The sequence below is a fragment of the Nicotiana tabacum genome, chromosome 24 (genome assembly GCF_000715075.1).
Source record: "Nicotiana tabacum cultivar K326 chromosome 24, ASM71507v2, whole genome shotgun sequence".
Lineage (NCBI taxonomy): Eukaryota > Viridiplantae > Streptophyta > Magnoliopsida > Solanales > Solanaceae > Nicotiana > Nicotiana tabacum.
This window is the reverse complement of record NC_134103.1, coordinates 112,530,377-112,545,175: the sequence shown is the minus strand read 5'-3', so window position 1 is coordinate 112,545,175 and position 14,799 is coordinate 112,530,377.

Genomic DNA, 14,799 nt, shown 5'->3' with positions numbered 1-14,799 from the left:
AAGAAATTGTGCGGTCCACTGAAGTTGAAATTAGGGCACTTTAGTCAAGCATGATTCTGCGGCCGCAATGAAAAATGTGCGGACTACAGAAATCCCGTTGCGGCTACAGAACAACTATTTATCTGTTATCAGAGAGTTGTCAATTTTATGACTCACATGTGCGGCTGTAATAGAAAATGTGTGGACCGCAAAATATTAATTGCGGTCGCAAAATAGCCCATTCTCTGTTATCAGAGAATTGGCAGATTGGTGGTGTCTGATTTACGACCGCAATGACAATTGTGCGAACCGTAATCCAATTATGTAGCCGCAATGATAAATTATGCGGTCCGCAATACCCATTCTGTGGCCGCAATGAGAATTCTGCGGACCGCACTCCCCTACCTTGCAAGCATGTTTTACACTGTGTTGTCAACTATCTCTGATGTGTTCTTGTATGTTTGCACTTGTATTACAATTGACATCTGCGTTTGCTTGGTACAAAAAATGGTTAAATCTCTAGGCAAAGGTGATACTTCAAAAGGGAGGGGTGAACCTTCTAGGGGTCGAGGCAAGAGTACTTTACCCCTCGCTCTCCAAACGATAATCACAAAGAAGGCTACAGCCGGCCAAAGGAGAGATGCAAAGCCCTCCGAATCCAGTTCTTATATCCCATCTAAGGAAGCATCGGAGGGCAACTTGGTTCAAGAGAAGTCGGTTGTCCAATCAAAGCCACCAGGAAGGTATCAACTTTGGGACGAGCCTTCCACATCTCAGAGCACTTCTGAGGATTCGGAAAATGCTAGTTAGGCTTTCGAGCCCTCCTCTACACCTGTCCCTGAGGCAACAACGACTACAGTTGATGACATCCCCGATGATGGCAGAGAGGGAGATGCTACGGTTGCCGACCTTGAGCGGTCGAAGAAGAAAGAGATATAGGAGGATAGATTCGTCAGTTTGGCTACCTTCTCTAGTTTCCATGAGTGGTGGCTAGTGAGATCTCTCACTCTTGAGCATCAGTTCCAATTGAAAGAACTTCAAAAGTACAATCCTACAGTCTTGAGGCAGTTCTGAGAGCAGAATGGGTGGATGTGGTTCACCCAGAGCGTCGTAGACGCGAAGGAATACCTTGTCCAGGAGTTCTACGCCAATGTGGTGCATATCAAGAAAGGGACCAAGGTAACTAAAGTGAGGAACCTGAAGGTGTGTTTTGACCAGCACACATTGAACACCTACTTGGGGTTTGATGATGTTGAGCCCACACAATATTTGGAGAAGTTTGCAATGGATGATGCAGCTCGCCCATGGCTAGATGAGATTCTGGAAGCTCCTAGGCCACCACCACCATGGATCACAGCAGGGGTCTCTATTCATAAAAACACCCTGAGTTTCGAGGCAAAGGGATGGCAGACCTTTGTATGCAGCCGACTGGACCCGTGTCAGAATGAGACATACCTTCTTATACCGCAGGCAGCTCTAGTCGCCTCCATCATGGCTGGGTACTCGATCAATGTGGGTATCGTGATGTCGGCCAACATATTTGTGGTGGCCAGGGAAGCTGATACCTCCTACGCGTATCCCAACACCATTACTGAGTATCTTACGGATGCACGAGTGGAGCCACAAGATTTTGATACGAAGGTGGGGGCAAAGAGCCCTTCTCATGGTATTCATTGATGGATTCACACAACCCTAAGAAAAAGGGTCAGCCAAATACCACCATAGGTCAGTCTGATGAGCCATCGGTAGTAGCTACAGAGACAGTCGACATGCCATCTACTTCAGCAGAGCCTTTAACTAGTGCAGCAGCTATGCCCCCACCTCTAGCATCAGTGCCTCTATCATCCCCCATTACAGGTTTTGCCTCAGCTTTGAAGTTGGTGTTGATGCCCACTGCTCCACTATCAGCGCTGCGAGTCTCCCAGACACTGGCGAGCCTCAACAACTGGACACAAATAGCTACTGCAAAGTTGTCTGACATATCCAGTAATATTGCAGCACAGTTCTTCATTCCGGCACCCCAGATTCCCCCCCACAGTTGAAGAAACTCTGAAGAAGCTCTTGGAGAATCAGAACATAATCATGGCCATTTTGGTGTAGCATGGGTCAGTGATAGAAGAGTTGGGCAAGGAAGTGAAGAATATGCGAAAGTCCCAGGCCTCCAAGAAGTCAGTGGACAAGCTCCGGAGACAGGTTACCAAGTTTGCAACAGCCGAAGACATTCCATTTGACATGCTGATTGACCCGCACCACCTAGGCCCAGATCCTACAGTACATACAGCACCAGCTGGCCAGTCTGAGGAGCTAGACCTTATTGTTGATACTGCTGAGGCAGTACGTCAGATGTTCATAACCCAGTCATGCCTGGAGTTGATGATGATGAGATCTAGTTGGATGAGATTGGTCGGTGATGCTGTTGTGGACACAGAGATGGCCAAGGAGCCATAGGGAGTTTTCTTCACTCTTAGCATTATTTTACTCTTATTTTGTTAAGCATTGGGGACATTGCTTATTTTATTCGGGGGGTGGAGTTTATTTGATATATTTTGATGATTCTGAGACAATTGGTTTGTAATAACTGACAGTATTTTTTTCTTTTTCCTTATTCTGTATATATTCTCTCTTTTCCTCTCTCATTATGTATATATCTTCTTTCACTATGTATATTCGTTATGCTTTCAATAGTTTTTACTTTGTAGCTTCTTTACATGTATTTTCTTATTAGTTAGTGTTTAACTAAGTAGTTTATTTTTGAATTAGTAGCTTCTTTTTTATTTAATAGTTTCTTTTTATGTTTTAGTAGATAACATACCTTTGATTTTTTTAATGTCACGGTTCTTTCCAAAGGTAGTTTTTGTGTGAACCGGGTGACTCTTCCCAACGATGGATGGTGACCTTCTTAAGGGACTGAGTCTGTTTTGGTGTTTAGGTAATAATAGTAGTAGTAATGAATAAAAAGACCTAATTAAGTTATGCTCGAAGATTCAAACATGTTTCACTTGGTACCAACATACTTAGATACATGCTTATGGTTAAAAATAAGTTATTTGGAAAGAAATACCTCTAGTCAGTAACTGTGTGACTCTTGTGTTGACTTAGGCAATCATCGAGTGGTTTAATCGAACTATAGTGATTTTCAATCTTGAATGTAGTTATTGTGGGCCCTTGACTCTATCCTCTTTAACAATCCAGTTGCGTGAGAGGTGAGATGTTTTTGTTGCAATTCCAAGTATACATGTGAATGGTCTAGAACTTGCTCTGAACATGTTTCAAGGCAAAATCTTAAGTTTTGCTTGGCTTGAGAAGTGATTGTAGGCTTTCCTTGACCCGCTTGAATTTTTTCATTGCCCACCAATGTTGTTATCCCTAGTCAACCCCTTTAAGCCTCGAGCCTTTCTCATTTGATAACCATGTTACAAGCTTTTACCCGTTTTGTCGTGACCATCTCTTGGCACCCAAGCTTTCCTTAACACTGTTATGATACAATTGGATAAAAATGTAAGGTTGGGGGGAGAGACCAGGTGCTTGAAGGAGGCATCAAGGCACAAAAAGAGAAAATAAATTATGAGAAGAAAAGGCAAGAAAAGGAAAAAAACAAAAAGAAAAATGCAAATGAAAATGAATAAGTGGAAGAGTTGAAGAGATACAAAGAAAAGTAATGATACAAAGCATGGAGAAATCAAAGAGGGAGAAAATGAATGTCATGATCAAGAAATAGTGATGCTAAGTCTCTCTAGTTCCCCAAGGAAAAGAAAGTGCCTCAAAGAATTGGTAAAGCATAAGCCGAGAACAAACAAATAGAGTACTTAAGGAAAGATGAACCCGCTCTACCATAGTATATCCAACCTTAGTCCAAAAGATTCATTACATTCCGAAAAAGCCCTACGTGATTTCAAGCCGAGTGAGCTTACATTAGTGGCGATCTACATGAGGGGCAAGCCTATGGTACTTAAAGTCGTACTTGCGACATTCTCTTGAGAGAGATGAGTGAACCTTTCGTAAATCTTTTGGATTGAGTGCTAAAATTCTTAAGTAAGATAGGCAAACGGAGAGTAGAGGAGGAGGAGTTTGGGATCCATAATGACCTACATGAAAGAGCGAGCTTCCTTGATGAATAAAGTTAACTGTTGATGTTCAAGTGTCACATTAGAACTATATATGCATAAAAGTTTAACTTGTCACCTTATTGATAATACATAAGTAGTGTGGGTAATTGTTGGTCCCAAATTGATGTGTGAATGACTCGCCTTTGATTGTCTAGAATGGCCCTTAACTTGTGGAGATAGGAACTATTTTATTTTCTTGAGGACAAGCAAAACCTTAAGTTTGGGGGAGTTGATAAGTGGAGATTTTGGCTACTTATTAGCACCTTTTAGCTTTTGTTTTAGTCTAAAAGCGTATAATTGTGTTCCCGAAACTGATAAAATGTGCAAAATTGCAGGAATGTTGGAAGTTGGACTCCCAGGATGAAATTCGACTCAAAAATGAGTAATCAAAGCACAAGGAAACAAAAAGCACAAGAACTTGCAAAGTGCGGACAGTAGAATTCCATCTGCGACCGCAAACAATAAAGAAAAACCCAACATACTTCCTAGAAAAATGATGTCCACAAAGGAATTGTGCGGCCGCAATTAAAGAATTGGAAATCAACTTCAGAGGGTGTGCAATTTTCCAAAGTTCAAGTCCCTCAAGATTGCGGACCGCAGAAGACCAAGTTACGACCGCAGTTTTAAATCTGCGGACTGCAGAAAGACTGCCTCGAGGCCGCAGACCTCCAGCTCCTGAGAAGTTGAAGAAATTGCGGACCGCACATGGAATTGTGCGGCCGCAGAATCTTTCGAGGGGTATTTTTGTCCGAAATTGTCAACTTTGTAAATAGAAGAGTTTCACGAAATTAGGTCAACTTTTGACATCAACAACTACAATAGTCGTTTCTCTTTGCTTCTTTTAGTAGTTTTTCATATTTTGGGATATTTTAACATAGATTTTATCATTTTGATTTTACAATATGAGTTTAATTAGTATTTCTTCTTCTATCTCTTCAATTTCAAGCATGAGTAGCTAGATTTTTACTAGGGTTGTGATCCAACCCTAGTGTGTAAATCTTATGGGTATTTAATTTAATGCTTGTTTATGGTTGAGTGTTTATAATTTAGCCTTGTTCATGCTTTAATTTGTGGAATTAATTGTTGCAAATATTAGTTCATGCCTATTTGATTTAGTCTCTACTTGAGAAAGAGAGACTTAGTCTAGAAAAACTTGGCTAACAAGAAATTGGGTCAATCGAGAGATTGATAATCCCAATTAAAGCGTTCAACCTAGAGATAGTAATGACCCGACTTGAGTTTTTATCAACCGTTTTGTGCAATATCCATTTGGACCTGAGAAAGCCAAATTGAGCAAAATTACTCTCTGACTGAGAGGTATTGAGTGGGTAATTGAGAGTTGATAGCTATAATATACTCCGATCAGCAAAACAAGTAAAAGGTCTATATCTCATTAGGCAAACACCTAGGTGATGGTCATAGCCCTAGGCTTTTTACAAAACTTGAAAAACAAAAAAAAAATCTTAGTTTCATTTCTTAACCTTGCAATCTTAGTTTAAAATAGACATAGAAACAACTTCAATTTGTGGAAGTGTAAATTGAGGTAGTTCAAACTCACGTACTACAATATATACTCCTAACTCCCATATATAGCTCCCTGTGAAAATCGACCCCGACTTTTGTTGGGTACTACTATTGCAATCGACCGTTTCATATCTTTGATTTAAGGTGTGAATTGGACGAGATCAATTTTCGGTGCCGTTGCCGGGGAATTAAAAACGGTGTTAACTATATATTTAGGTGTGTTTTGGAATATCTTCTTTTCCTTCCTTGTTACTAATGTATTGAGAAATTGTAGGTGCAATCATGGCAAACAATGAGCTCGGAAACATAGTTTTAGGGGATGTGGACGTTGAGGATGATCAAATGGATAAGGTCCCTCTTGAACCTCAAGCCAATAGACGAGGTCGAGTGCCTCATGACAATATGCCCGCTCCACTTCCACCTCCACCACGAGCGGCTCCACGCCCGGTGTTGCCGAATGAAGGGTATGCAAGTGCTATAGTCCCTCCCCGTATTAGGGCGGGCAACTTTCAAATAACCAACGTGATGCTCACTTTGCTTGAGCAACGAGGGTTCTTCACCAGTGCACCGGATCAAAATACATACAAACACTTGATGGGGTTCGTAGATACGTGTTGGGGGAGTAAACAAATAAATGTCTCCGAGGATGCTTTGAGGCTAAGGCTTTTTCCCTTCTCTCTACGGGAAAAAGTTTTAGATTGGTTGGAACGTTTGCCAAATCATTCAATTCATACTTGGGATGAATTGGCGGAGAAATTTATTTCTAAGTACTTCTCTCCCTGGCACATGGCTATACTTCGGGATGAAATTCTAGCGTTCAAGTAAGAGCCCAATGAACCACTACACGAGATATGAGAATGATATAGAACAATGGTGAAAAAGTGTCCCAACAACGATATGACGGAAAACATGATTCAACAAACTTTCTATCGGGGGATCAATACAACCAACCAATGTTAACACACTTCATTACCTTTGCAAACACGGAATCTACAATTACATGCCTTAGTAAAATTATCCAAATCTTAGATAATTTTAAAGTTTTAAATATTAAGCAAGCAATTTGTAATTTTAAATTTTTAAATATTAAGAATTTTTACCTAAATAAAATAATTGGAAATATTTAATTGCCAATAAACTTTAGCTAACCTAACTCCTAAATAAAGGAGGGTTTTTGTTTAAACTATTAGAGATGTAAGATACATAATTCTTGCATTTCAATTTTCAAAACCATAATAAGAGTCTAAAAAGAAAAGATGTTTCATTAAACAACGGTTCAAAAAGAGCCAAATTTTGGTTTCTTTTTACTATTGGAGACGTAAGTTGTGCATATCACAATGCTAAATTATACATTTCATATTTCAAAATCCTAAATATTAAAAAATTTATCATGAAAAAGTATTATGGTTATGTTATTGTTCAGTGTTCAGTTAAGGAAATGATTTATACAAGGTAAAGTTATAGTGAAAATCAAAGTCCTAAATCTTAGGAACTCTTACATAGTTTAAACAAGGAAAGATTTAATAATAAAATATTTTAATTATTTTTGAAATATTAGGAAAATAATCTATTTACTACTTGTCCAATATGAATTCTACTTTTAAAGGGAGAAAAAGACGAATGATATTTTGCTAAGAAATTTCGTGTTTTTAATATAATATAGATTGATAGATTAATCTATATAATTCCTCCATAACTTCTTAGAACCAAATGACCCCTCCCAAGTCTATTCCAATACATCATCGTCTAAATTTGACATCTTTTAATATATTAGGGAAATCTATATATTAATATAAAAGCAGGACCCAGAGAAGTGATGTGGCATGTCCTATTGATCTCTAAATATATTTATCTACTTTTCTAATTTCTCAGGCTTTTCTCTCTAATTTTCACAAAATAAATTCAATTATTAAATTAAAAAAAATACAATCAATCAGTAAAGGTACGTCTTTCAAAATTCTTTGGAATCCGTTCCAAACCAAAATCATACCTTCAATTCCCACGACACCAAATATAGAGAGTAAATCAAGAATCTACTTCAATTTCATTGCTCCCAAATATGTAGTATAAAATCGACAATCAACAAAGGAGAAAAATTCAACCAATACCCATATCAAGCCAGAGAACAAGTGAACATGGCAGAAGACTTTTACGGTCTGTGAGAAAGATCTAAGTTACAAAGCTTCATATTTGGTTGGTCGACTTCATGTATTTATGTGTTAAATTCCGTTTTATCATTTTCTATTGCAGGCCTTTATATTGATTTTTCCCGTCCTTGCACTACAGTCGGCGGAGCCAATTTGTCCAAGCATGTGGATTCCGGTGAAATATTTCCTTGTTGTTTTTCTTCTTCTTTTTTATTTGGCTTTTACACTGCTTATCCTGAGATTGAGATTTATGTTAAGAAAAAAGAGTGAAAAAGTAGGGGAAAATGAGAATAGCATCTCCAATTGGTGTCTGCAGCATATATAGGTTTTATAATTATATTGAAAGATGATTAGTAATGTTAAAAGTGACATAATTTTTTAATTTCCATTGTGTTTATACTGACCAATAACTTGAGGTATCTGGAGATTCTAGGTCAAACTACATGTTCAAATTGTACTTATATGATTGTTGCACAAAGGAACAAGCAAAGTAGTAGAAAAGAGAGGACGAACCACCAGTCAAAAATTATCTCTCTTCCCGCTTTTCTTCTCCGAGGCAAAAAAATAATAATATTGTGTCCAACTCTAAATGATATTGTTTAATATTCGTGAAACTTATCTAATTATTTAAATTTAAGAGATATATTTCTATGTCTTATGTTCTTGATTTTTCTTGATTTTTATGTTGGTTTTAGCAATAAAGTTTGTATCTTTTGGTTATTTTGTCGTCCATTTTGTAACGTTTACTTAATCTTGAATGTGCTCTTAATAAAATTTTTATCTAACATTTTATGCAGAAATAATGATGTTAGGATGTTTGTTTGCCATTTGTTGTATCTATTTTCTCAATCAGCATCTTGATTTCAGGTTAATTTTGAACTGTAAGCATTTTGGATTTTCTATATGCACAAATGATGAGACTTTCTCATTTACTGTGACATGTTTTTAAGTTAATGGTCCAGTCAATTTTATCTGGACATGTAATGAGATAAAGATGTTACTTTTCTTATCCAGATACGTATTAAGGTAAAGATGTTACCTTTCTCATTTCAGATTGAGATGGGAACTCTTGAAATTTTGGAGTAATATTTGAACATTTTGAATATTCATTTTCAGTAAAAGAGCGAACACTTGGACGCTTCTCTTTGTTAGATTTTTTTTTTTTTTTTGGAATTTGTTTAGATTGGATTTTGGATTACGATAATAGATTTTGTTTTGTACCATGAGGACAAGAGGCTATTCTGATATCATTATTTTAATACACGTTGGGTGATGTTGCTAACCACAAATATTTTAGTTATTTATACCGGAGATGGTCCTGGACAATGTCGTGATTATATATTATGACAAAGTAAACTTAATTAATCATCTCTTCATTTATTCATCCTTCGCTTACAACTTAGATGATCATGAGTTTTTACCAGAGTGATATCACAAACGTTTTTACGAATGTTATTTATTATATTTTTTGCCTTTTCTCTCCATTTTTTGTCCCTCTAAAGATTTTTGGTTCTTTTATTTTCCCTTTAACCTTCTTAAAGTCTTTCATACAGAAATTGTCAAAACATTAAATTGAAAGAGGCAATTAAGTGTTTTGGTCTTTCTCTCAGCTATACTTTATTATTAATGTGTTGTCTTTTCAGTTTTTATTGTGAATCCTATGCCTCTTCATTTATATTAGTGTGTTTTCTTTCATCCTATATCCTTTTGCTTTTTTCTATGTTTTATTTTCAGTGTGCATTTTGATGGAATCAGGAGGTATTGAATTTCATGGGATAAACTTAGAGTTGTATACACATTGGAAGCATATTATTTATCTATGTGAATAAAATTTTCATATATGTTCTTGAATATTCATTCTGGTATCGGTGAGTGCTCCGCTTCAGTTGGAATTAGTGTAACTATGGTGTTGCCCTTTTAGTTTTTTGTGTTCAATTAATTTTGATTATTATTTTAGCTGTTTCATGAGCATTAAAATTATCTATCGATTATTTTTTATTTTTTGCAAAGAAAGACTATTTCCCATTGTTGTTTTAGATTCATTGGAGAAACTCTGCAGTGGTTATTTTATAGGAATACTGAAGAATCAAGTTCTAAGTAGTTATGCACTTAAATCTTTTTATTTGTTCTTATCTGACATAAGTTCCCTAAAATATTTGAACACTTCTATAATAAAGAAAGATTCGTGCATCATCATGGATCTGTTTTAGAATTTCGGCTCTTCTACTATTTTTATGTTGATTTTAATTTTTGCATATGTATTATGCTTATGGTTTTATGCCTTTGCACTTCCTAATTTTCATTATATTGTTGTTACTATTTTTATTGCCGTCATGGATGTGGCATGTCCTATTGATCTCTAAATATATTTATCTACTTTTCTAATTTCTAAGGCTTTTCTCTCTAATTTTCACAAAATAAATTCAATTATTAAATTAAAAAAAATAACAACCAATCAGTAAAGGTACGTCTTTCAAAATTCTTTGGAACCCGTTCCAAACCAAAATCATACCTTCAATTCCCACGACACCAAATACAAAGAGTAAATCAAGAATCTACTTCAATTTCATTGCTCCCAAATATGTAGTATAAAATCGACAATCAACAAAGGAGAAAAATTCAACCAATACCCATATCAAGCCAGAGAACAAGTGAACATGGCAGAAGACTTTTACGGTCTGTGAGAAAGATCTAAGTTACAAAGCTTCATATTTGGTTGGTCGACTTCATGTATTTATGTGTTAAATTTCGTTTTATCATTTTCTATTGCAGGCCTTTATATTGATTTTTCCCGTCCTTGCACTACAGTCGGCGGAGCCAATTTGTCCAAGCATGTGGATTCCGGTGAAATATTTCCTTGTTGTTTTTCTTCTTCTTCTTTATTTGGCTTTTACACTGCTTATCCTGAGATTGAGATTTATGTTAAGAAAAAAGAGTGAAAAAGTAGGGGAAAATGAGAATAGCATCTCCAATTGGTGTTTGCAGCATATATAGATTTTATAATTATATTGAAGTATGATTAGTAATGTTAAAAGTGACATAATTTTTTAGTTTCCATTGTGTTTATACTGACCAATAACTTGAGGTATCTGGAGATTCTAGGTCAAACTACATGTTTAAATTGTACTTATATGATTGTTGCACAAAGGAACAAGCAAAGTAGTAGAAAAGAGAGGACGAACCACTAGTCAAAAATTATCTCACTCTTCCCGCTTTCCTTCTCCGAGGCAAAAAAATAATAATATTGTGTCCAACTCTAAATGATATTGTTTAATATTCGTGAAACTTATCTAATTATTTAAATTTAAGAGATATATTTCTATGTCTTATGTTCTTGATTTTTCTTGATTTTTATGTTGGTTTTAGCAATAAAGTTTGTATCTTTTGGTTATTTTGTCGTCCATTTTGTAACGTTTACTTAATCTTGAATTTGCTCTTAATAAAATTTTTATCTAACATTTTATGCAGAAATAATGATGTTAGGATGTTTGTTTGCCATTTGTTGTATCTATTTTCTCAATCAGCATCTTGATTTCAGGTTAATTTTGAACTATAAGCATTTTAGGTTTTCTATATGCACAAATGATGAGACTTTCTCATTTATTGTGAAATGTTTTTAAGTTAATGGTCCAGTCAATTTTATCTGGACATGTAATGAGATAAAGATATTACTTTTCTTATCCAGATACGTAATGAGGTAAAGATGTTACCTTTCTCATTTTAGATTGAGATGGGAACTCTTGAAATTGGTTGGAGTAATATTTGAATATTTTGAATATTCATTTTCAGTAAAAGAGCGAACACTTGGACACTTCTCTTTGTTTTTTTTTTTGTTTTTTTTTTTGGAATTTGTTTAGATTAGATTTTGGATTATGATAATAGATTTTGTTTTGTACCATGAGAACAGTAGGCTATTCTGATATCATTGTTTTAATACACGTTGGGTGATGTTCTAACCACAAATATTCCAGTTATTTATATCGGAGATGGTCCTGGATAATGTCGTGATTATATATTATGATAAAGTAAACTTAATTAATTATCTCTTCATTTATTCATCCTTCGCTTACAACTTAGATGATCATGAGTTTTTACCAGAGTGGCATCACAAACGTTTTTACGAATGTTATTTATTATATTTTTCGTCCTTTATTTTTTGCCTTTGCTCTCCATGTTTTGCCCCTCTAAAGATTTTTGGTTCTTTTGTTTTCCCTTTAACCTTCTTAAAGTCTTTCATACAGGAATTGCCAAAACATTAAATTGAAAGAGGCAATTAAGTGTTTTGGTCTTTCTCTCAGCTATACTTTATTATTAATGTGTTGTCTTTTCAGTTTTTATTGTGAATCTTATGCCTCTTCATTTATATTAGTGTGTTTTCTTCCATCCTATATCCTTTTGCTTTTTTCTATGTTTTATTTTCAGTGTGCATTTTGATGGAATCAGAAGGTATTGAATTTCATGGGATAAACTTTGAGTTGTATACATATTGGAAGCATATTATTTATTTAGGTGAATGAAATTTTCATATATATTCTTCAATATTCATTTTGGTATCGGTGAGTGCTCCGCTTCAGTTGGAATTAGTGTAACTATGGTGTTGCCCTTTTAGTTTTTTGTGTTCAATTAATTTTGATTATTATTTTAGCTGTTTCATGAGCATTAAAATTGTCTGTCGATTATTTTTTATTTTTTGCAAAGAAAGACTATTTTCCATTGTTGTTTTAGATTCATTGGAGAAACTCTGCGGTGGTTATTTTATAGGAATACTGAAAAATCAAGTTTTAAGTAGTTATGCACTTAAATCTTTTTATTTGTTCTTATCTGACATAAGTTTCCTAAAATATTTGAACACTTCTATAATAAAGAAAGATTCATGCATCATCATGGATCTGTTTTAGAATTTCGGCTCTTCCACTATTTTCATATTGATTTTAATTTATGCATATGTATTATGCTTATGGTTTTATGCCTTTGCTCTTCCTAATTTTTATTATATTGTTGTTACTATTTTTATTGCCATCATGGGGACATATTTTCTTACTAACGGCTGAGAATTATTGGTGGTAGTAGCCTTTGTTTTCTCCTGGTCTCTACAATGTTCTCTCTAGCTGTGCTCGGTATATTACTACTACTATTATGTTAAGGTTAAGATGTCAAAGTTCTTCCTCACCAATTTCTACTTTAGATGTGTACATGATATTAAATTTTATCTTGCCATAGGATTTCTTTGCAATGAGTGTGTGTGTGTGTGTATATATATTTTTTTTTTCAAACCATTTCTCCCATATTTAATCTATTGAATTCCAGTAAATTGTCATGTCATTTTGTGTTATATTACTATCAACCATGTCATTTTGGCCATTTGAATTTAGGTGCTATTGGAATTTCACACTCAAATCTGTTTGTGAAGGGTTTATAGAAACATCAAATGTGACTTATCTTTTGACGGAGAAACTAAGAGTATGACTGTTGCTCCATTTGGTCGATATTTAGGAAGTAAGGTCAACAAAAAACTCATGAACCAATTATTATTGTGAGTTCAATGAGTTTTATTATGGTAGCCACCTCTGCTCGGATTATGGGGAGCCCTGAAATTTTTTTGGGCTGTAAAGAAGACCTTTTGTTTCCTTTGTACTTATATTAGAAAGAGAATTTGAATGATTCATGACTAGCTTAATAAGAGTTTCAAATGTAATATAGTTATTGTCATGACCCAAAATCCAAAAAGGTCGTGATGGTGCCGGACACCACTGTCAGGCAAGCCAACCATAATCAATTAACTTAATTACCCATTTTAGTATTTTTAAAATAAAAAAAATTTTAATAAAATAGTAAAGATAAAACTCATAGAGTAAATGATAAATATTTTTAAAAACTAAATTTCTAAATAATTCATAACCATTCCCAAAACCCGGTGTCACAAGAGCATGAGCATTTACTAGGGAATTAAAATAAAATACATCATCTGTCCATAATACAAATTAGACAGGGAAGCATAATAACTCTAACGGAGATTCTGTTAGCTGCGGATCGTAATATAGAATGCAGCTTACCTATGTCCCCACAATTATTAACCACACCTTTGGGCCCACAAGGCCGCTATACATATATGTACCTGCACAATAAAATGTGCAGCAAGTGTAGTATGAGTACGAAAATAACGTGTACCCAGTAAGTATCAAGCCTAATCTCGAAGAGGTAGAGACGAGATAGCCGACTATGACACTCACTATGGGTCAATAATATTAAATAATCATGAAAATAGAAATATTTATATCAACGTGATTCACAAAGTTAACAATAATTTTATTTAACCAGCAGAAGTAATTAAATTCCTTCAATTTCAATAATTCTCAATATATTAATTAAATTCCTTCAATTCAAATAATTTCTAATCTATTAATTAAATCCTTCAAATTCAATAAAAATTTCAATTTATCAAATAGCTTTACAAGCTGTAATAAACTGTCCAAGTATCGTATAATTATTATTATTATTAAGCACGATTTCTGCCGAGGTTGTACGGCCCGATCTAGAGTTTCGTGTACACTGCCGAGGGACGTGCAGCACGATCCATAAATGCATCTATCTTGCCGAGGCGTTCGGCCCGCTCCACAAGAAAGGAGGACATTTTCTTATGTACCTCTGGAAGGAGAGTATATTTATTATAAGATAAATTCGGGAGGAAGAACAATTTCTTTTAACAATTAATTAATTTAAACAGAAAATCAAGCATATGAGATTTCCATCCTTTAATATCTTTATATGAGATTTCCATCCTTTAATATCTTTATCAAACAATTCACAATATATTCATATATATCAATTAATATTAATTAAATAAAGAATATAATTTACATAAGTAATTCATGCTTTGAGTCCTAAACTACCCGGACTTTAGCATTAATAGTAGCTACGCACGGCCTCTCGTCACCTCGTGCGTACGTAGCCCCCGCAATTAGCAACAATTATTCAATTTAATCCCTATGGGGTAATTTTCCCCTCACAAGATTAGACAAGAGACTTACCTCGTCTTGCTCTAA